This window comes from Phascolarctos cinereus, unplaced genomic scaffold (assembly GCF_003287225.1).
Source record: "Phascolarctos cinereus isolate Bilbo 61053 unplaced genomic scaffold, phaCin_HiC Scaffold_7;HRSCAF=346, whole genome shotgun sequence".
In the NCBI taxonomy this organism is placed as follows: Eukaryota; Metazoa; Chordata; class Mammalia; order Diprotodontia; family Phascolarctidae; genus Phascolarctos; species Phascolarctos cinereus.
This window is the reverse complement of record NW_027556180.1, coordinates 144,761,198-144,780,909: the sequence shown is the minus strand read 5'-3', so window position 1 is coordinate 144,780,909 and position 19,712 is coordinate 144,761,198.

Sequence of the window (19,712 nt, the reverse complement as noted above, 5' to 3'; positions counted from 1 at the left end):
TATTGGGACAGCTTTACCCATAAGGAAGTTTTTTTGTGATAATGAGTAAAAATTTACTTGTCTGCTAACTATACTTTTTCTTCTTCTTCATTCTGTCTTCTGGTACCAAGCAGAGCAATGTTTATTCCTCCTCTAAAATGGCACTTGAGATATCTGAAGATAGCCAACATGGCTAAATAGCACCTCTTCTTCCACTTAAACTTTCTGATTTCTTCCATCTCTCTTCCTCAGTTAATCTGTCTTCTTAGGTGAGGCTTTTGCCAGGTGTTAGAGCTTTCTCCTTGTTCAAATCTCACATTTTCTTTTCTCTGTACCTGTTCCATACCTGACTCTAGAAGAATTTAAACTAAATCAGGACTATTTTGATTGCTTTTGTTTGTATCTCCCTAGCCTAGCACACTTTTTTACCCAGATAGCACAGTGGCACTTCTTGGCTGAGGACAGTCAGGCTGGTGGCCTTCACTGGTCTCTTTTGTCCTTTACCTGTCATCAAGATCTGCCCTAGATTCATTGCTGTGGTGCCATTTAACTTTTCATTAGATTTCACAATTCTCACATTCATTGGCTCTTCACCCACACCCTTGGTGCTCCAGAAGAAAGTTGCTACTTATTAAAAATGGTTATGACCATAAACACAAACTGTTTGTACAGTACAACAATGACTAAGGAATAAGGGAAGTAAGTGCTCCCTCCATCCCAGAAGGATTTTTTAAAAAGGTACCTAACGTACGAATATACATCAGTTACAGAACAGGTAGTTTATTTCTCTGTAGAAAAGGAGATTCTAATTAATAAAGAATTACAGAATTTTTACTACATGATGCAGTAACTTGTCACTACTAATTCAATTATTTGGAAGGTATATAATTAAATCTCATTGTCATATTAGCTGTTTATGCCAGACTGGTGATGAACTAGTTAAAACCATTTCTACTGAGCATAGTCTAATCAAGCACAGTCTCAATTATTTTCTTTTCAAGAGGTTGATTTCTCTTCTCTCATGCTGATCCTTCCTTTGTTGCTGAAATCCAAGTATACTGTCTCTGTGGCATTCTCCTGATCCATTAGTCCTAAATATGAATGTGTGAAAGATCTGTGATTTTCTCAGCCTGGAACATTCCCAGTGTTGGAAAACCCTCTGGCAATATAGATCATGAGTCATCTTTGCTTTATTGTATTAGGCCAAGGGAGTTATCTGAGATGCACAGAAGTTAAATGACTTGCCCAGGGTGACACAGTGATGTCAAAAGTAGGATATAAAACTGGGACACCCAAATCTAAAACCAGCATTTTATCCAGTATTCAGTGGTAACCTCTATATCAATTTGGTAGTACAACTGAAAAAGGAAATGAGGTCAGTGTGATATGAACCTTCTTAATGAAGACACGGTGACTCAACAATTACTTCTGTTTTTAATTATACACAAACCATCCCTTTAATAATATGTTCCAGCATTTTGTCAGGAATTAAAGTCAAACTCCTGACCCAGATATATTTTGAAGGCTTTTTCTTCTTTCCATTTTGAAAACTAAGACACCATTTATCTATCTACAACCCTATAAAACCTCTGCCCTTGTTCATTTTTTTTATTTTAATTTTTGCTTTTTGCTAGGCAATCAGGGTTAAGTGACTTGCCTAGAGTCACACAGCAACTTGTTCATTTTTCAAAAAATATTAGGTGAATAGAGCATTGGACATGATGCTATGATGTATAAATACTAGCAAGACACTGAACCTCTCTGGGCCTCAATTTCTTCATCTTAAAATAAGGTGAAGATTGCATTAGTTGAGGACAACTAGGTAGTCTCTTAAGCCATCTTTTCACTTCTTTTAGCTTTTAAATTCCTATTGACTATATTTTTATCCTTCTCAGAGATCATTTTCTTTGTGAGAAAAAAAGAAACAAAATAAGATCTGCTAGTTTTTCTTTCTATTTTCATTGTGCAATTCATCTTGAACAATGCTCTCTTCCTGTTTTAATATTCTTACATATAAAAATTATATTTGTATAAGTTTACATATGAAATGTATATACCAGATTATATATGAAACCCCATTTATTATCAACTCCAGGTTGTTCTGAGCTTTAATGTTCCTGACACTATTTCTGTAAAATTGTACACCTCATTTGTAGTCATCTATCATCTGGCTTCCACTTTCTGCTTAAAATCTAATTTGTCGAACAAGTTCTTTTTTTGTTTGTATCAGCCTTCTTGGACAGCCCTTTTCTTCCTCATCAGATTTGCTTAATTAACCTTCAGAGTTTCTGATACCTGATAGTCTACTTCCCCTATGGAATTTTAGGTGCAGGAATTCTACTACTTTCTTTAGATTCTTTGAAAAAAATTTTCCAAAAATCTTGAATGTATGCCTTCGGGTGCCCAACTTGCTTTGTCTCAAGAACTCTAAGATGGAATCACGGCTACCTCTGAGGTTTCATTCTTTCTGTTTCAATATGAAGTTGGTAGAAAAGCTGTGTGACATAAAGAATGGAGAAGTAATCTTAACTGTGGAGTCTGGATTATCTAGGTTCCAGTGCAGACTCATGGATGTATAGACTTTCTGAGTCTGGACAAGTCATTTAGTCTTTTTTTTTTTTAAATAAATCTATTTGAATGATCAACAATCACCTCCATAAGCTTTTGGGTTTTAAATTTTTCTCCACCTCCCTCCCCTTTATGGTGTGCAGTCTGATATAGGCTATACATATTTTCACATTAGTGATGTTGTAAGTTAAAATTAGAACCAATAGGAGGAACCACCAGAAAGAGGAAACAAAACACAACAGAAGAAAAAAAAATAACAAATAGTATGCTTCAATCTGCATTCAAACTCCATAGTTCTTTCTTCTTTGTGGATAGCATTTTATATCACAAGACCTTTGGAGATGTCTTAGATCCTTGTATTGCTGAGAAGGGTTAAGTTATCAATATCAGTCACCGCACAGCCTGGCTGCTATGGTGTACAATGTTCTCCTGGTTTTGCTCACTTCACTCAGCATCAGACCATGCAAGTCTTTCCAGGTGTTTCTGAACTCAGCCTGTTCATCACTTCTTATAGCACAATAGTATTCCATTACATTCATATACCACAACTTGTTCAGCCATTCCCCAATTGATGGGCATCCTCTCAATTTCCAATTCTTTGCTACTACAAAAAGAGCTGTTAAAAATATTTTTGTATATGTGGGTCCTTTCCCCCATTTGTATGATCTCTTTGGGATATAGCCTTGGAAGTGTTATTGCTGGGTCAAAGGGTATGCACATTTTGATAGCCCTTTGGGCATAGTTCCAAATTGTTCTCCAAAATGGTTGGATCATTTCACAACTCCACCAACAATGTATTAGTGTTCCAATTTTCCCACATCTTCTCCAACATTTATCATTTTCTTGTTTTGTCATCTTGGCCAGTTTGATAGGTTTGATGTGGTACCTCAGAGTTGTTTTGATTTGCATTTCTCTGATCAATAGTGATTTAGAGCATTTTTTCATATGACTATAGATGGCTTTAATTTCTTCATCTGACAACTGCCTGTTCATATCCTTTGCCCATTTATCAATTGGGGAATGCAAGTTATTTAGTCTTAACAGGCTCCTATACAACTCTGTAAAACTGCAAGTTTCAAAACATTTCCCTACCTGCATGATAGAGGGAATTTCCTCACCAACAGTACCCTACACTAATAAAATCACAAATCTGGGCAAAAAAAAGTTTTTCAGAATTTGTTAGAGGATAGCAATTCTCTTATTATTATTTATAGAATTACCATAAAGGCAAGTCAATAATTTATTAGCATCTCTTTTCATAGTAGAAACAGAAATCCAGAGACAAATGTCTGGATACTTTGAGGACTCTTCTTCTCCCCTATTTATGATTACTATAGTATTCCTCTCTTCTAGGTTTGTGATTATACTCTTTATCTAATATTTCCTTCTGTCTGAATGGTCTGTAATTTACTCTCTGTATTGATCCACATTCAGATGCCCTCCACCTCTGCCTCCCAAATTTTCTCACAGAACTAGATCTTAATAATAAGTGCTATGTCACTCCCCAATCTTTCATCTATTTTATTCATTTAGTATTTTATTCCACCTCAAAAAGTTTGTGATTCCATGGGATCAAGTTTGCCACATTGTGTTAATATCTCTGCTTCACCTTCACTTTGTATATTATCCAAATTTTGCCTATGTGTGTATAGTTTCTTCTTTTTTTAAATTCATGCCTTTTATTACTAGCTTTCACCTAACTTGTGCCTTATGGTTTGGCAGTCTCTCTACCAATATTTGGGTTTTTTATGCTGTAAATGCTTTTTTTTCCTATGGTATGTGTTCTATCAGATATATGTGGGAAGTATTCTTTCTCTTCCTTTTCATTTTAAACCTTCCTTCATAAAATTCACAATTTGGGAAAATGTGTATTTATTTCACATCATTAGGTGATTCTTTCCCTGTTTAGGGACAGTATCCCTCGGGAAGGAGCCATCAGCTGCCATGACTATTTTTTTTTTCCCCTCTGATCTGGTAGTGGCTGCAGACCTACATAACAACTCCTTGGAGCACATAAGACTGATTTCTTCTTAGAGAGTCCAGATCCACCCTTGTACATTTTCTTATTTTGATCTAAAATCCTTGAAATAGGCAACTTCTGGTGCAAAAATCCCTTTACAATGTAGGTCATCAACACATCCTGTTACAGTGTGTTCCTAGAGAGCTGCCTGAGGCACTGAGAGGTTAATTGACTTGTTTGTGGTCACATAGCCAGCATGGGTCAAAGGCAGGCTCTTTCTGATTCCAAGATCCTCATACTTATAGTTCTCCAAATATTCAGTGGTTCTTAAAGCCATTTTACTCTCTCCAGCATATTCTTTCAAACTCCAACCTCCTGACATGAGTGAGAATTCTCCTCAGCTTCATTAAATTCCTTTTCTTCTGTTTTTTTCCTTTTTTTTGGTCTCACTTCTTTTCGTTTGAAGAACATTTCATTCTCCCTAAAGACCTGAAAAATAATTTCCCTCTGACAGGAAGGTCATCCTGTACTTTCTATATATTTTCTATTGCCACTGGCAGAAACACAGATGCAGCACTCTGCAAAATTTACATTTCCTTTCATATTGCTGGAAGCAATATTCTTAGTCCTTTATCAGGGATGTTGATACCTCTTTCACTAACCTTCATGCAAAACTATTTATTTGTTACTACTCTTCACCACACAGGAGGGTTAGTACTTAAGGGTTCTTGAGGGAGGCATTATTTAGTACATCAGTGGGGATTAATGTAGCAGATTAATGTTTAATATTTCTCATTTTATTTATTTCTACCTTAAAAATCAGAGCCCTGAGGGAATAAGATCCAGGAAGGCTAATAGGATAGAGATCAATAACAATAGCCAGTATTCATCTAGAACTTTAAAGTTTATAAAGCACTTTATGTATATTATGTCATTCAATCTTCACAATAACCCAGTGAAGTAGGTGCTTTTATTATCTGCATTTTACAAATAAAGAAACTGAGGTTAAGTGACTTAGCCAAGGTTTAATAGTTAGTAAGTGCCTCATACAGGATTTGAACTCAGGTCTTCTTGACTCTAAGAGACAGCTACGTGGTGTAGTAGACAAAGTGTGCAACCTGGAGTCAAGAAGACCTATCTCCCTGAATTCAAATCTGTCCTCAGACCCTTACTAGCTGCTTGACCCTGGGCAAATCCCTTAACTCTGTTTGCTTCAATTTCCTCATCTATAAAATAGGCTGGAGAAGGAAATGGCAGATCACTACAATATTTTTGCCAAAAAAACCCAGATGGTGTCACAAAAAGTTGGACATGACTGAACAACAATAAAAACTTCCTGACTCCAAAAGTTTAAGTTGCCAAAAAGAGAGTTGAGAGTGAATGTGGTCTAAAAAAAAAAATTCCCCCATAGGTACATTTTTTTCCCTAAATCCAGTCAGCCCTATTGCCAGCCTAAATTTTTCTTCAATTATTTCCTTGGTGATACTCATTTTGATTTTTTTTTTTAGAATTCAAGGACAGATTCAGTTTGTGCCACGATATCAGAACAGATGCTTGAAAAGTGAACATTTCAGTCCATCAGCCTATCATTTACCAAATCATCAGTTTCCTTGTTTTCTGAAATAACTGCTTACTCTGCTATCAACTACAGTAAGCTAAAGGTACTAATATTAGGAACCCACTTTTTTTTTTTTACTGAATCACTTAAGGAACAAAGCCAATTTTCAAAGCAGTTACACAAAACTTGAAAATACCAAACTTGGATGTTGAAATTTATAGTATAGTTTGAAAATATAGCTAAGGATTATTTTCCCCGTAACATTAGACATGTTTTCTTGGTTTAGATTCTATTCTTGCTAATTATTGTGTACTCATGGGGCACTCTTTAAAGACAAATCACTTCCCACAGAGTGCAGCAGTTTTCTAGCACAAACAGTTAGGCATTTTAATCTAAATTTGTGTTTGCAAAAAACAAAACAAAATAAAACAAACAAAAAACCCCACTGTTTACTATTTTGTATGTTACTCACCCAATGAGATATCTGATAGATGGAAAGCTGAATTCTCATTTCTGTCAAGATACTCAGACATCACTCAGAAGTGATGCTGAGAACAAAGACACACAGGTGTCAAAATACATCAATTGTCCAAAAGGGCAATCTTTTCAAGTGTCAAGAGGAGAAATATTTCTAAATATCTAGTCCACCTCTTTCCCTCAGATTTTTACTAGATTAAATAATAAATTGCTCTTAGAGCTCAGTATAATGAGGACATACCTCTGCATGTGTATGTATGTGATCCATATATGTGTATGTGTGCATATATATATATATATATATATATATATATATATATATATATATATCCTTGAAATTTGATAGAAATGAATTTTTTACATTTGCATAGGTAAGTAGAGTAAACCACTTCCTTCAAGGTATGATTTGAGGCAATATAGGAAATTTCTACGGGCCTCCAAATACTTCCCTCAATTGCCCCCCTACATTCCTGACATTCTTCTTACTTCTCCGAGTTAAGACAAGTTAGCTGGTAAAATGCAAATGTGATCTATCATAGGAAATAAATTAAGGTACTATTGTATAATTTTTATTCCCCTCCATATTGTACTCTAGCTTTCTTTCCTTCCCTTTCAAGTTTCCTTTTGTGTGTTATCTTTCCACATTAGAATCTAAACTCCTTGAATACAGGAATTGCCTATATTTCTGCTGGTTTTTGAATTTCCAGTGCTTAGCACAGTGCCTGGCACTTGCTAAGATTGGAGGTTTGTTATCAGTCATCACTACTATATCTACAGAGCTTTTCAGATTAACACTGGCAAAACAGAGCAGTGTTAAGACCCAAGAGATAGTCAGTCTTGAAATGGAGAGAGGAAAGTTAGCAAGAAGAGATATGAAAATACAGTGGCCTTAGGAGTGAGGATGGGAGCAAGGTTGTAACAATATAAATTAATGTAATTATAACATAATAATATAATAATACCTTTTACTAATAGCTGACATTTTGTGTTTTATGGCTTATAAAATGCTTTGCCTATGTGATCTTATTTGCTACTTACAACAACTTTGCAAAGTAGTTACTACAGGTATTTTCTTTATTTTATAACTAAGGGAATAAGAGGTTAAGTGACTTATTCACAATCACACAGCTGGTAAATTATGGCAGGGAAAACTTGAACTCAGGTTTCGGATTCAAAGATGGCTGTATGTTTCACTAAATTATACCAAATGTCTCTGAAGCTAAGTACAGAGAAGGGGCTGACGGAAGGAAAGAGAAACAAAAACATGCTAGAAGAGATACTAATTAATAATAATAATTACAATAACAACTAATATTTATTAAGTAACCATTATGTGCCAGGCACTGTGCTAAGTACTTTACAAATATTATCTAAGAGATGGACTAATACTGTTAACATAGACCAGGATGATTGAGTAATGGGAAGCTCTACCTTGCATAGAGTTCATAGATCTAGAAATTAAAAAAAAAATTCAGGGACTATCTAGTCCAACCCACTCCTTTTACACCTGAGGAAACTAAAGCTCTTAAAGGTTAAATGACTTGTGTAAGGTCACACAGGTAGCGTCAGAGACAAGATCTGAAGTGGGCTTCTCTGGCTCCAGAGCTAATAGCTTTTGTCAAACTGTACAGACCTACATTATTACAGAGTCATAGAGATGATGGGTACTACCAGACAGAAGAAAGGGGGAAAGACCAGCAGTCCTAGGGGCTAAATATTTGGAATGAAATGTTTGGACCCAAAAGAAGTGACAGTAGAACCTTGAATGGGAGAGTTGCATGTTTGGGGGCCTGCTTATTTTGCTTCAAATGCAGAAAATTCCTAGGCTCAAGAGGGACATTAAAGAAAAATTTTACATAGTTTACAACTTTCCTTAGGATCAGACCTGCTGAGCAATGCAGACCTTTGGAAAGGGGTCAGGAAAAGGGCAAGAGTCTGATCTTAACATTATTGTCTAATGAGTCTAATTTGAATCCTTAATAGAATTCCATTGAGAATCTTTCTTTTCTTTTTTTTTATGGGACTAGTAGACCATTAGACAAACAAATAACTGTGAGCAGGAAGCTTCTCTTACTTATACTGAATACGGTATTCTACACTTAACTTCCCTATGTCAGTTGAGGATATTACCATCATTCTGGTTACTTGGGTTTGCAAGCTTGGAGTGATCCTTAACTCATATTTGCTCACCTAGCATTTCTATAGTCTCCTGACCCACATAATTATCAATCCCCAGAGGATACAGTTGAGACATTTGAAGGATTCTTGCCTCTTTGTTGCTCAGTCATTTCAGCCGTGTCCAAGTTTTCTGTGGTTCCCACAGATGAGGACACAGTCCTCTTCCTACCCATTGGGGTTTTCTTGGCAAAGATAACTGGCAGGGTTTGCCACTTCCTTCATTTTATAGATGAGGAACCTCAGTTCTAACAAGAGCCTCAATTCAGGCAAACAGGGTTAAGTGACTTGCCCATGGTCACATGTCTAGTAAGTGTCTGAGGTCAGATTTGAACTCACAAAGATGAGTCTTTGTGCCTTTAGGCCTGATACTCTATCAATTGTACCACCTCACTACCCCAAGCTGTCCTTGCTTCTAGACATTTCAGTTATGCTGTTTTCACTGAAGGAAAGAAAGGACATATATCAGCAGGTAGGAAGAGGACTACGTACTCATCTGTGGGAACCACAGAGAACTTAACATTTGGCCTAGAGAAGTCAGGTCAGAACTTTGACTCTAAGACATCTTAAGAGTTTCTTCATTGAAGAAAGGGTTGTGTAGACAACATAGTAGAAATAGGATGTTTATAATAAAAAAAAAGGATTTTCTAAGATTTTTGAGCTAATACCTGATATGGAGAGGAGAGAATTAGAGCCTTGGAAAAACCTGGTGCAGGTCCTTGGTAGCAAGCATGACCAATGAGAACAGTTGTCTTCAACAGATTTTTGTGGTATAGAAGTGCTGAAAACCTCCATGCCTTTTCTGTGTATCTCGGACATAGTTCCTGAAGTAATTTTTTTTTTGAGAAATTATAAGCCACTAGCCAGAGTATAAAAATTACTCCAAAAAAAAAACTACCACGAAAGTTCTTTTAAAATATTTCTGAAGAAATGACACACATATGTGAGATTAATGATGCATGTTCCCACTGTGCATTTCCCTCTAAAACTACCATTCTTTTAAACTTACTTGTGCCTGTTGAGGGCACTACTATCCTTCTGGTTACTCAGAAGAAAACTTGAAGTGATCTTTTACTCATATTTGCTCACCTAACATATCTCATCAATTGCTAGGTCTTGTTAATTCTATCTCCACAACATTTTTCAACCTCTAAAAGATATCAGCAAAGACGTGTAGGACAAGAAGAGAATATTGATTGATCACGTGTCAAGGTCAAGGTATGACAGGTAGATAGATCTAGTACTCTACCGGTATCCTCACAAACTCAGGAGAAGTCAAAGACAGCCTCCAGTTTATTAGGTGCATTCTCCTTTACAAATACTTGGGAGGACATAGATAATATTTGAATACGGTGGGCAGATATAAGTGAGTTGAAGTCTGCATAGCTAGAGGAAACATTAAAATGAATGATATCACAGATCTATCTGATTAATGAAAACAGATATTATGCTACAGTAATGTTTATTTCTGAAAGACCCATCTTTTTAGTATAAAAATTGGACTGATATTGTGGTATACTTATGAGTTGTGGAACACTAGTCTCTGAAGTTTTAAAATTGAGTATCCCTTAATTGAAGGTAAGAGAGAGGCATATGGTGAGTATGAGCAGGAAGCAAAGCATAGCAAATGAAAACTTCAAAGATCTAGAGTAAAGCATGACATCAGAGATGCACATTATCAGAAAAAAAAAACCTGACATCTCACTTGCTCTATTGGTATCCACAGAATATTAAGAGAAACTGATGAAGGACCCCAGCAAATTGTGGTGAGTCTATGGAACATGTAGACACGAGTCTTGCAGGGTGGGCAGAAGTAGATGGGTTGCAATATTCATCACTGGAGAGGCTATCCAAATTGATCAACTCCTCTTTTTAAGTATTTGAGAACTAAAATGAAAACAAAACTACAGTAACTATGAAACATACAAAGAAAACTGGGTAGACCAATAAGAAGTGAAAAAGTGTTAAACCAGCTGAACTAGAACTGTATTCATATTTACTGAACCTGCATTTAAATAAAGAAGAGAAGAATGACAGAAAGGAAGAAGGGAAAATAGGTAAAGGTGACAGGACTGGGTAGGGACACAGAATAACACTATCTTATTTAACAGTTTGTTGTTTATTAACTCACCTGGTTTGGCTTTGTTATAGCCTGGGGATTTGGGATAAGATTTGTCCTTTGTTTTGTACAGTGGAGAGACATTCTACCTTCAAGTGTGGGGAGCTGAGAGAGCTTTAGGATGTTCTATCAACACGTGCTGTAAAAATGAGGCTTGGCCTGGGGCTTATTATTGGCTGATCAATGAAGTCAGAGTGAATATAAATAGCAATTTTTTCTCTTTTGGCCAGAAACCCTGAAGGTCTTTCTCTTCCGGATTGATTGATTGATTGATTTCTTTCTCTTTTTTTTGACTAAGTAAAGAGGCCATTTTCTGCCTCATTTCTTACCCAGCCTTAATCATTGAATGAGTGTTGTCTTAAACTGAGACCTGTTAAAGGCCTTAGCTTAAAAAAGGCATGGTCTCCTACTCTATTCAGGGCCATCTCTAATTATCCTGATCTATATCTCTGAACCTAGATGGCTAGGGAGAAAAGATAGTGAGGCTAGAGATTTTACATAGCCCTCCCTCACTGAAATCCAATTCACTTGCACATCATGACATCACCTTCCAGATGTCCTGATCCTCTTCAAAAAGAAAGGACAAACAACAAACAAGGTGCAAATAGAGAGTATTCAAAATTACCCTTAGAAATTCTTTAAATTGTCCACAAAGTGGTTTAGAGTATCTTTAGCCCCTCAGGGCATTCATCTCCAAAGGTAAAGAGAGAGTCCCTTGCCAATAGCCTGGGGACAGGGATTACGTATTGTAAGAGCTAGCCCCTGCATAGGGGCTAGAAACCTGGCTTCACAGTCAGGAAGATCTGTGTTCAAATCATGCCCCTGATATATAATATCGTGATATCCTGGGCAAGTCACAATACCTCAGTGTAACCCCAGGCAACTCTAATACTATAATTTGCAGTGAAGTTGTTTGTTTGTATTCAATGTATATTCCTAAAGAACATGTTGGAAGTTCTTCATAGTGATAAAAATCATTTCTGAACTAAAAAAAAAGTTTATACTGAAAACAAATGACTTAAGAATTTTCTTAACTGCCTATACTTGATATCGGTGTTGAGTGGCAGCAAGGGATTTAGGTTCACTAAACACAGATATATTTTCTCTGCAAAAACTCCCAAACATTATAAAAGTAAAAAAAAATAAAGTTAATTTAGCTCTTTGGTGATTTAGAAGCCCAAAATATTTTAATAAAACCTGAGTATTCAATGATATTGACAGCTGAACCAGCCTGCTATCATAGTGGCAGGAGCTGAATGATGAACAAGCCAATGTAAATACAAACGCTGGGAAACTCCACCAGGGCAGTTAGATCTTTATAAAGGAAATTGATGGCAATACAAATGTATTACTTATTACAAGTAGTTGGGCTTAAGAGCCCTCAAGATATCTCTGCAAATGTTATTGCTGCCGTTAAGGATTTTGCCCAAAACTTATGCATCAGCATCTTTTCATAGATGCAGCCTTAACACACTGTCCCTGAGGGGTTACTTATACTCTTACTTTTGTGAATGCTACATATACATAACATATGCACAAGAGATAGTCAGAGATATAATAAAATCAAAAATTTTTACTTATGAGGAAAACAGAAGGTGTTTTTTTCCTGGTTTCACATAAGCTAAATCTCAAAGTATTTTTCTTATAAATGGGGACATAATGTGTTTCCTTTAATGTTTTCATTTTATGAATACAAAAGGTCCCCCAAGCAGTCCTATTTCATATATGTGTGTGTGTGTGCGTGCGTATGTATATGTATATATATACCCACATACATATGTATATGTATAAAAGTATATACATACATACATACGTATACAAATACACATATACATATAGAGATATGGTAGATAGGTGTATGTATACACACACATATATATGCATGTATATGTACATACATATACATACACATACATACATACATACACACATACCAACTCCAGGAAGCCTTTCCCAAACACTCTTAATTCTAGTACTTAACCCCTGTTAATCATTGTCTATTGATCTTATATATAGCTTGTTTTGCATGTATTTGTTTGCATGTTGTCTTCCCCATGAGATTATAAGCTCCTTGAGGGCAGAGACTATCTATTGCCCCCTTTTTTTTTTTTATCTCCAGTGACTGGCATATACATAGGAGGAGCTTAATAAATGTTTATTGATTGATTAATTGATTTGTTTCTGTTCATTCCCTTTTATACACATGTACACACACATACAGACACACATTTTTTTTCTTTCTTGTACCATAAGAGTGATGGTTTGTGGACTTGATGTTTTTATTTTCATTATATATGAAATCCTTCACTACGTGATGAAGACACTGAGTGATGACGACTAGGAAGTTTAACATCTAAGATTTAATTCTATCTAATTCCAGATGACTTTTCTCAGTTCTATGAAGTATTTCTCATTGATAGGGAATCTGAACAGAATAAATTTTCTCTGGTAGAGAACTTCTAAAATTGCAAAGTTAAAAACCTCAATATATTAAATTTTAGAATGCACACTCCTCTGCAGCTATTTTTTACTCTTCTGAAAAATTTGAGCAATATAGTTGCTTGGTTCTGAAAAATAAATAACTGAATTTCCCTAAAAGTGCTTCAGGGAATTACTTTGAATACTGATGATACAAACACTACTAGGTCTATCCCTAAGGAAAAGTCTTGGAAGATATTTGTTATTTTTTGCATATTGATTGTAACATGCGTGATTGGTGATATTAATTCTCCTCAAATAGATATAAATTTATTCCAGAAATTAATACATTGTGCCATTTTGTTAATATTGTCCAGCAGTCACCCCTCTAATGTTTAGAAATTCTCATTTTTATATTATTTTCATTCTTCAAGATGTATGGTAAATTCTTTTCATTTTTTCCCATTCACTATAGAGTGACTATTATAAATTATAGCTAGCACTCTAAGGAACTTAAAGGTTTACTGACTTATTTCACTCATTACTCACAGCTTTTCCCCTCCCTCCAGGTAAATGCAAATTTACCATCTCCATCTTACAGATACAAAAACTGAGGCTCATACTGATTAAATGGCTGTTAATGGCCACACAGTTATTACATGTCAGAGGTGGGTTTTCAACCCATCTTAATTGACTCTGCATCTGGCATTCCATCTACTATTTATATTAAGTAATCATTTATTACTTCATAGCTTGGTCAAATCTAGTACCTTAGTAGAAAGATAGAAAATTGTCTTATAGAGGATAATTTGACACGAAAAGGAATAAAGAAGTTCCACTCAGCTCTGTATGCACCCCCCCCACACACACAGCCCTATTATATACAACCTCAACTTCTAATATTCATTCCTTCTCTAATATCCTAACAAAGTGTATGTCACAAATTCCAGAGAGAACTTATGAGTAATTGGTTTGTTTTTTCAACTTCTTGTTACCTTGCTACTTTTTTCTTCTCCACACTACTTTTTGCTCCCATTTCTATTTATTCACTGTGCCAAGAACATGCCAAACTGTTCTCCTCATGGGGAGTGGTTGTTTGTTTTTTTTTTAATATTTCATCTCTTTAAAACATACCCACACTTCAAGGCTTAGTCTAAATTTTAACTCTCTTTCAGATCTTCCCTAAACACTCTTTTGCAATGATATCCCCACTTCTCTGAAGCTGTGTAGTACATCGTCCCTGTTACTTATTTTTGCCATTTATGCACACACTATCTTGCATTTTTATTTACGTGTCATATACAAATCTCATTTCTTAACTAGGATATATGCTCTTAGAAAGAAAGAACTGTATCTCATACTTTTTTTTTTAATTCTGCTTCAGCACTTAGACTTAACTTATTGTCACTTAAGTGACTTAACAGTCACTTAAAACATGCTTCTTCAATAATCAACAAGTGAAAAAAGTACTCTATGAGGGGCCAGCAAGAACATTCCATTTCTTTTAGAAAACATTTCATAGTGCTTATGTTATTTCCAGCAGCTTGCTTATGTATTTGGTGGGAAGGTAAGAAAGGATAGGAAAAACTGAACATTAAGTTGGAAAAACCATAGAAACCATGGAGTTGGAATAAGGGCAGAACATGACCTAGTGGGTAGGAGAAAACTTCCCTGTCATTGGGTAACCCAAAACTTTCTTGTGTAGGAAATTAATCAGGAAAAATCCATGAATGAAAGATACTACATAATAGTAAAATTATTATTTAATTTAATGCATAGCATAAAATCCATGTTGTATCTTAATAAGCATGACAGCATTTATTATAGCTAAGCAAGGGAAAAAATAAAAAATAGGCCTTGGCAATTAACCTTATCCACATGTAAATGAGATTAATTAGTAGTTTTCCCTCTTAATCTTTTGAGGAAAGCTGATAACTGTAATTATACTGTTTATGCAAATTGTATCCAAATATGCAAAAGGACACAACAGTTTGCAAATGAAAAGTTCAACTAAATAATCATTTCAGCTTTTGCCTTTAGAATAATAGGTAAGCCAATTAATTCATGAAGCTGACATATCTTAAACAGACATGGACCTTTTTCCAGAAGACAGAGTCTCTATTTACCTTTACTAATATGTATATTGTCATGCTAGAGTAATCCCGGGAGGGTGAGTATGTGGGCCAAATCAGTCATAATTTTTTTATTGACTTGTAATACATTTTTAAAAAACAAATATATTCTTTCCCCCAAAGTTTTAACACAGTGTACAGATATAAGAATTGGCTTGACAATGAATTTACTTTCTCCTATCCCCCATATATTCTGGGTTTCCAAAATTATACATACACATACAACACACATACGTATGTATGTATACATGCATATGTGTATATATATATATATGTATATATATATATATATTTATATATAAAAGAGCTTCTAGTATTTGTAAGCATATAAAACATAAAAGTAACCGTATTTCAGTGAATCCTCTGGCACACAAACAATGATGAATAATGAGAATGTAATTTAAAATTGTAATAACATCTGTCTTTTGATTCTGTGTTCTCAGTTTGGATGAGAGCATGTCAAGCCACAAAGTTTACTGTAAAACATCTCCAGGTGAAATTCTTCCCAATTATTCTGGAACATGAACACCATGCTGTCATTAAAGTAGAGAAAGATAACCTAGGTTCCCTTGAATAATAAGAATACCTTAAAATTGTATAATGCTTTATGTTTTTCTAAGCACCTTTATATATTGGGTGTTCATAGAGTTACTAGATTGAGAGACTGGGGAATAATAAACATGTTCTAAATTTGGATTTCATAGGGGCAATTGACATGACTTTCATGATACGATTGTGGCCAAAACAAAAAAAAAGTAGTCTGAATTAAATAAGATTTATAGTTATTGTAATATTGTAGGCAGCTAGGTGGTACAATGGATAGAAGATGGGACCTGAAGTCATGAAGACTTGAGTCCAAATCTGACCTCAGACACTTACTAGCTGTGTAAGCATGGGCAAGTTGCTTAATCTGTTTCCTTCACTTTCCTCAACTGTAAAATGGGGTTGATAACAACATCTACCTCCCAAGGTTGTTGTGAAGTTCAAATGAGACAATAATTGTAAAGCACAATGCCTGGCACAGAGTTGCCACCATATAAATGCTAGCTATTGTTATTATTATTATTAAAGAATCAAGGAGTTGTTTAATGATCAAATTAACCTAATGGTTCTGAGTGACATCCTTCAATATTCAATTCTGGGTTCTGTTTAATATGTTTTAACAGTAACTTAGGTAAAACACAAATGACATGCCAGTGAGGTTTATAGATGACATCAAACTGGGAACAAAAGACTGGATGACAACACAGGAATTAAAAAAAAATCTTTAACAGATTGGAATAAAAGGAGTCCAACAAAATGAAATTTAATGGAAATAATTGTAAACTACTGTACCCAATTAAGAAAAATCAACTGTTACAAGTCCAGGATAATTTCACTGTACTTTACATCAGTCAGACTACCACATCCGGAATGTCGTATTCAGTCATGGGTACCAGATTCTATGAGGACCATAAGTGAAATGATGGTGGGAATTCTGAATATCATCTCTTACAAAAATTATTTAAAGAATTAGAAAGGTTTGGCTTAGAGAAGAGAAAACATGTTGGGAATATATCTATCTTCAAATATTTGAAAGGCTTTTAAGTAGAAAATTAATTCAATTTCTTTTAAGGAATTCCAGAGAGTAAGAATGAGTACAATTTATAGGGAGAAGGTTTTCATCTTGGGAAAAAGAATTCCATGAAGCCTTCTGCTCCAAAGACTTGTCATGGCATAGGGTCGACTGATTTCTCCAGTGCTAAAGAACAAGCTGAATGCTGGTAGGATGTGCTTTGCTGAAAAATCTCCAAACCATAGTAATAAACTATGTCAATTTTCCAAAGACCAGCATAGTTAAATTCAAAGAGGTTCATCACCAGCAGGCTGACCACTAAGTGATCAATTATTTTGCCATGGCAACCCATGAAAGTAAATATAATAAAACATAAAAACACAACAGTCATTAGTCCTATGTGGCCTCTTTCTGTTTTTCTGTCTTTGTAACCAAAGCATGTAGAAGAGTGCCTGGCAAGGAGAAGACATTGAATAAATGTTTGACTGTTTTCTTTATTGGTTTTACACATAAGGTAAAGCAGTGGCATAGAGTATGGATTTTGATCAAGTTTCAGAGCCAGAAGGACCTGGGTTCAGATCCTGCTTCTGATATTATTGGCTATGTGACCCTGGGCAAGTCTTTTAATTTCTCTAGGCAACCCGAGTACTCTAGGAAACTCTCTAACTCTAGAAATTACAGAAAAGGTGCTGATATATAATTGGTAGAGGGAATTACTCATCAGGGTCTTCTGCTATTGACAAAATTAATATCTGGAAAAAATCTTTGACTACATTCAATGACTACAATGCAAAACTGGACATGGGACAGGTCAGAAAAAGTATTTTGGAAAATTATTTCAGGAGTAAAAAATAAAAAGGCTTGTAGGCTTATGGAAAACTATATATATACATATTACATATCATATATGTACATATACGTATATATGATATGTGTGTATATATACCTTCACACATCTTGAAAATTACTTTCTTGAAGAAGGGAGATGAGGTGACAAGCGATTCACCTTGACACTTTAATTCTTTTGCCCTATTATATTATTTCTGCTTATGTCTTTCAAACCCTAGACTTGGATTACCTCCACCAACCACCATACACTCCTGCTCTCAGTCTGTGGAAGTCACATATATGTGCCACTGGGTGCATGGTAAATTAATGTTCTCCAGTCTCAAATGATTTCTCCCTGCTTTGTGTTGATTTTTTTCTCTTCTCTGATCGACTTTCTACTTAATTTTCTACAGTAGATATTACAAATCCTTTCTATCAGATATCTATACCATCTCCACATTTTCTATTACTAGAGGATCTCCACATCCTACTTTACTCAAAAAATAAATGGAATCCTTCTTCCTGACTCCCATTTCACCCCCAACTTCAAATCATCTCTATATTCCTATAGATTCTATTATTTGCTCCAATATTGGAGAATTTTTGTGAAGACCCACCCCACTACTTGTGCCCTTGATCATATTTCTTCTTATCTCCTCAAGAATTGTACCTCTACAACCACCTTGCCCTTCCTAATTTTTAAACTTTCCTTATCTACTGGCTTTTTCTTTGCTGCCTAAAACACATCCATATATCTTCCATCAACCTTCAGTCATCCCCTCATGCTATTAACCTATATTTCTTCCTTTTATGGACAAATTTCTTGAAAAAGTTGTTTACACTCATTGCCTCACCATTCTCACCTCCCAAATCATATCTCTGCCCCTTGCAATCTCCCTTAAATGTCCCTCCCCTTCACTGGCTGAATTTCTTCTCTCAAGTTCACCAATAATTATTTCTTTATTGCTAAATCCAATAACCTTTTGTCATTCCTTATCGTTCTTGTCTTCTTGGCAGTATTCCATCCTTCCACATACTCTGTCATACTTCTTTTCCCATGGGAACTTCTTTGGCAGGATCACCATCCATGTCCTATCTCTCCTATGTATTTTATGCCCAATATTTTTTTTTCTTGAGCCCTTTCCACTTCTTTCTCTCTCTATGCTTTCTCAGTGATTTGATAAGCACCATGGATTCTATTTTTGACTATCATATTTATATGTAAAATACTTCTCTCTATGGTAAAGTCCTAAATCTCCAATTGCCTGATGAATCTCACCACCTGAATTGCCAATAGGTATCTCAAACTCAACATGTCTAAGACTGAACCCATTATCTTTTGCCCCACACCTACTTTTCCTCCTCAATTTCCCATGCCTGTTGGGGATACAACAGTTTCTTCCAGTCATTCAGATTTCAAACTTAGGGTCATTGCTGATTTTTTGTTCTTACTACTAATATTCAATAAATGTTATTGACTCTACCTCTTCAATATCTCTCATATATGTTCCCTCTTATCTCACCGTATGACCACCACTCCTGGTCAAAGTCATATGACTTCTTGCTTAGACTATTTATGCTATTAACTCATCTTTCCATATCTAACTTATCCCCTCTTCCATTAACATTCAATGTAGTTAACTGATGTTCCTAAAATGTAGATCTAACCTTGTCACTCTTCTGTTAAAGAAGTTTCAGTGGTTCCCTATTGCTTTTAGGGGGGAAAAATATAAACTCTTCAGTTTAGTATTTAAAACAGTCATGATCTGGCTCCAGATTCTTTTCTTGGGATGATTACAGATTGTTCCCCTTTGTGTACTTTATGTTCCAACCAAAGTGGCCTGCTTGCTTGTCATTTACATTTTCTCTTACACACCTTTGCCCATGCTGTTCCCCAGGCCTAGAATGCCATCCTTATTGGAAAACCTAGCTCCTTTCCAGAC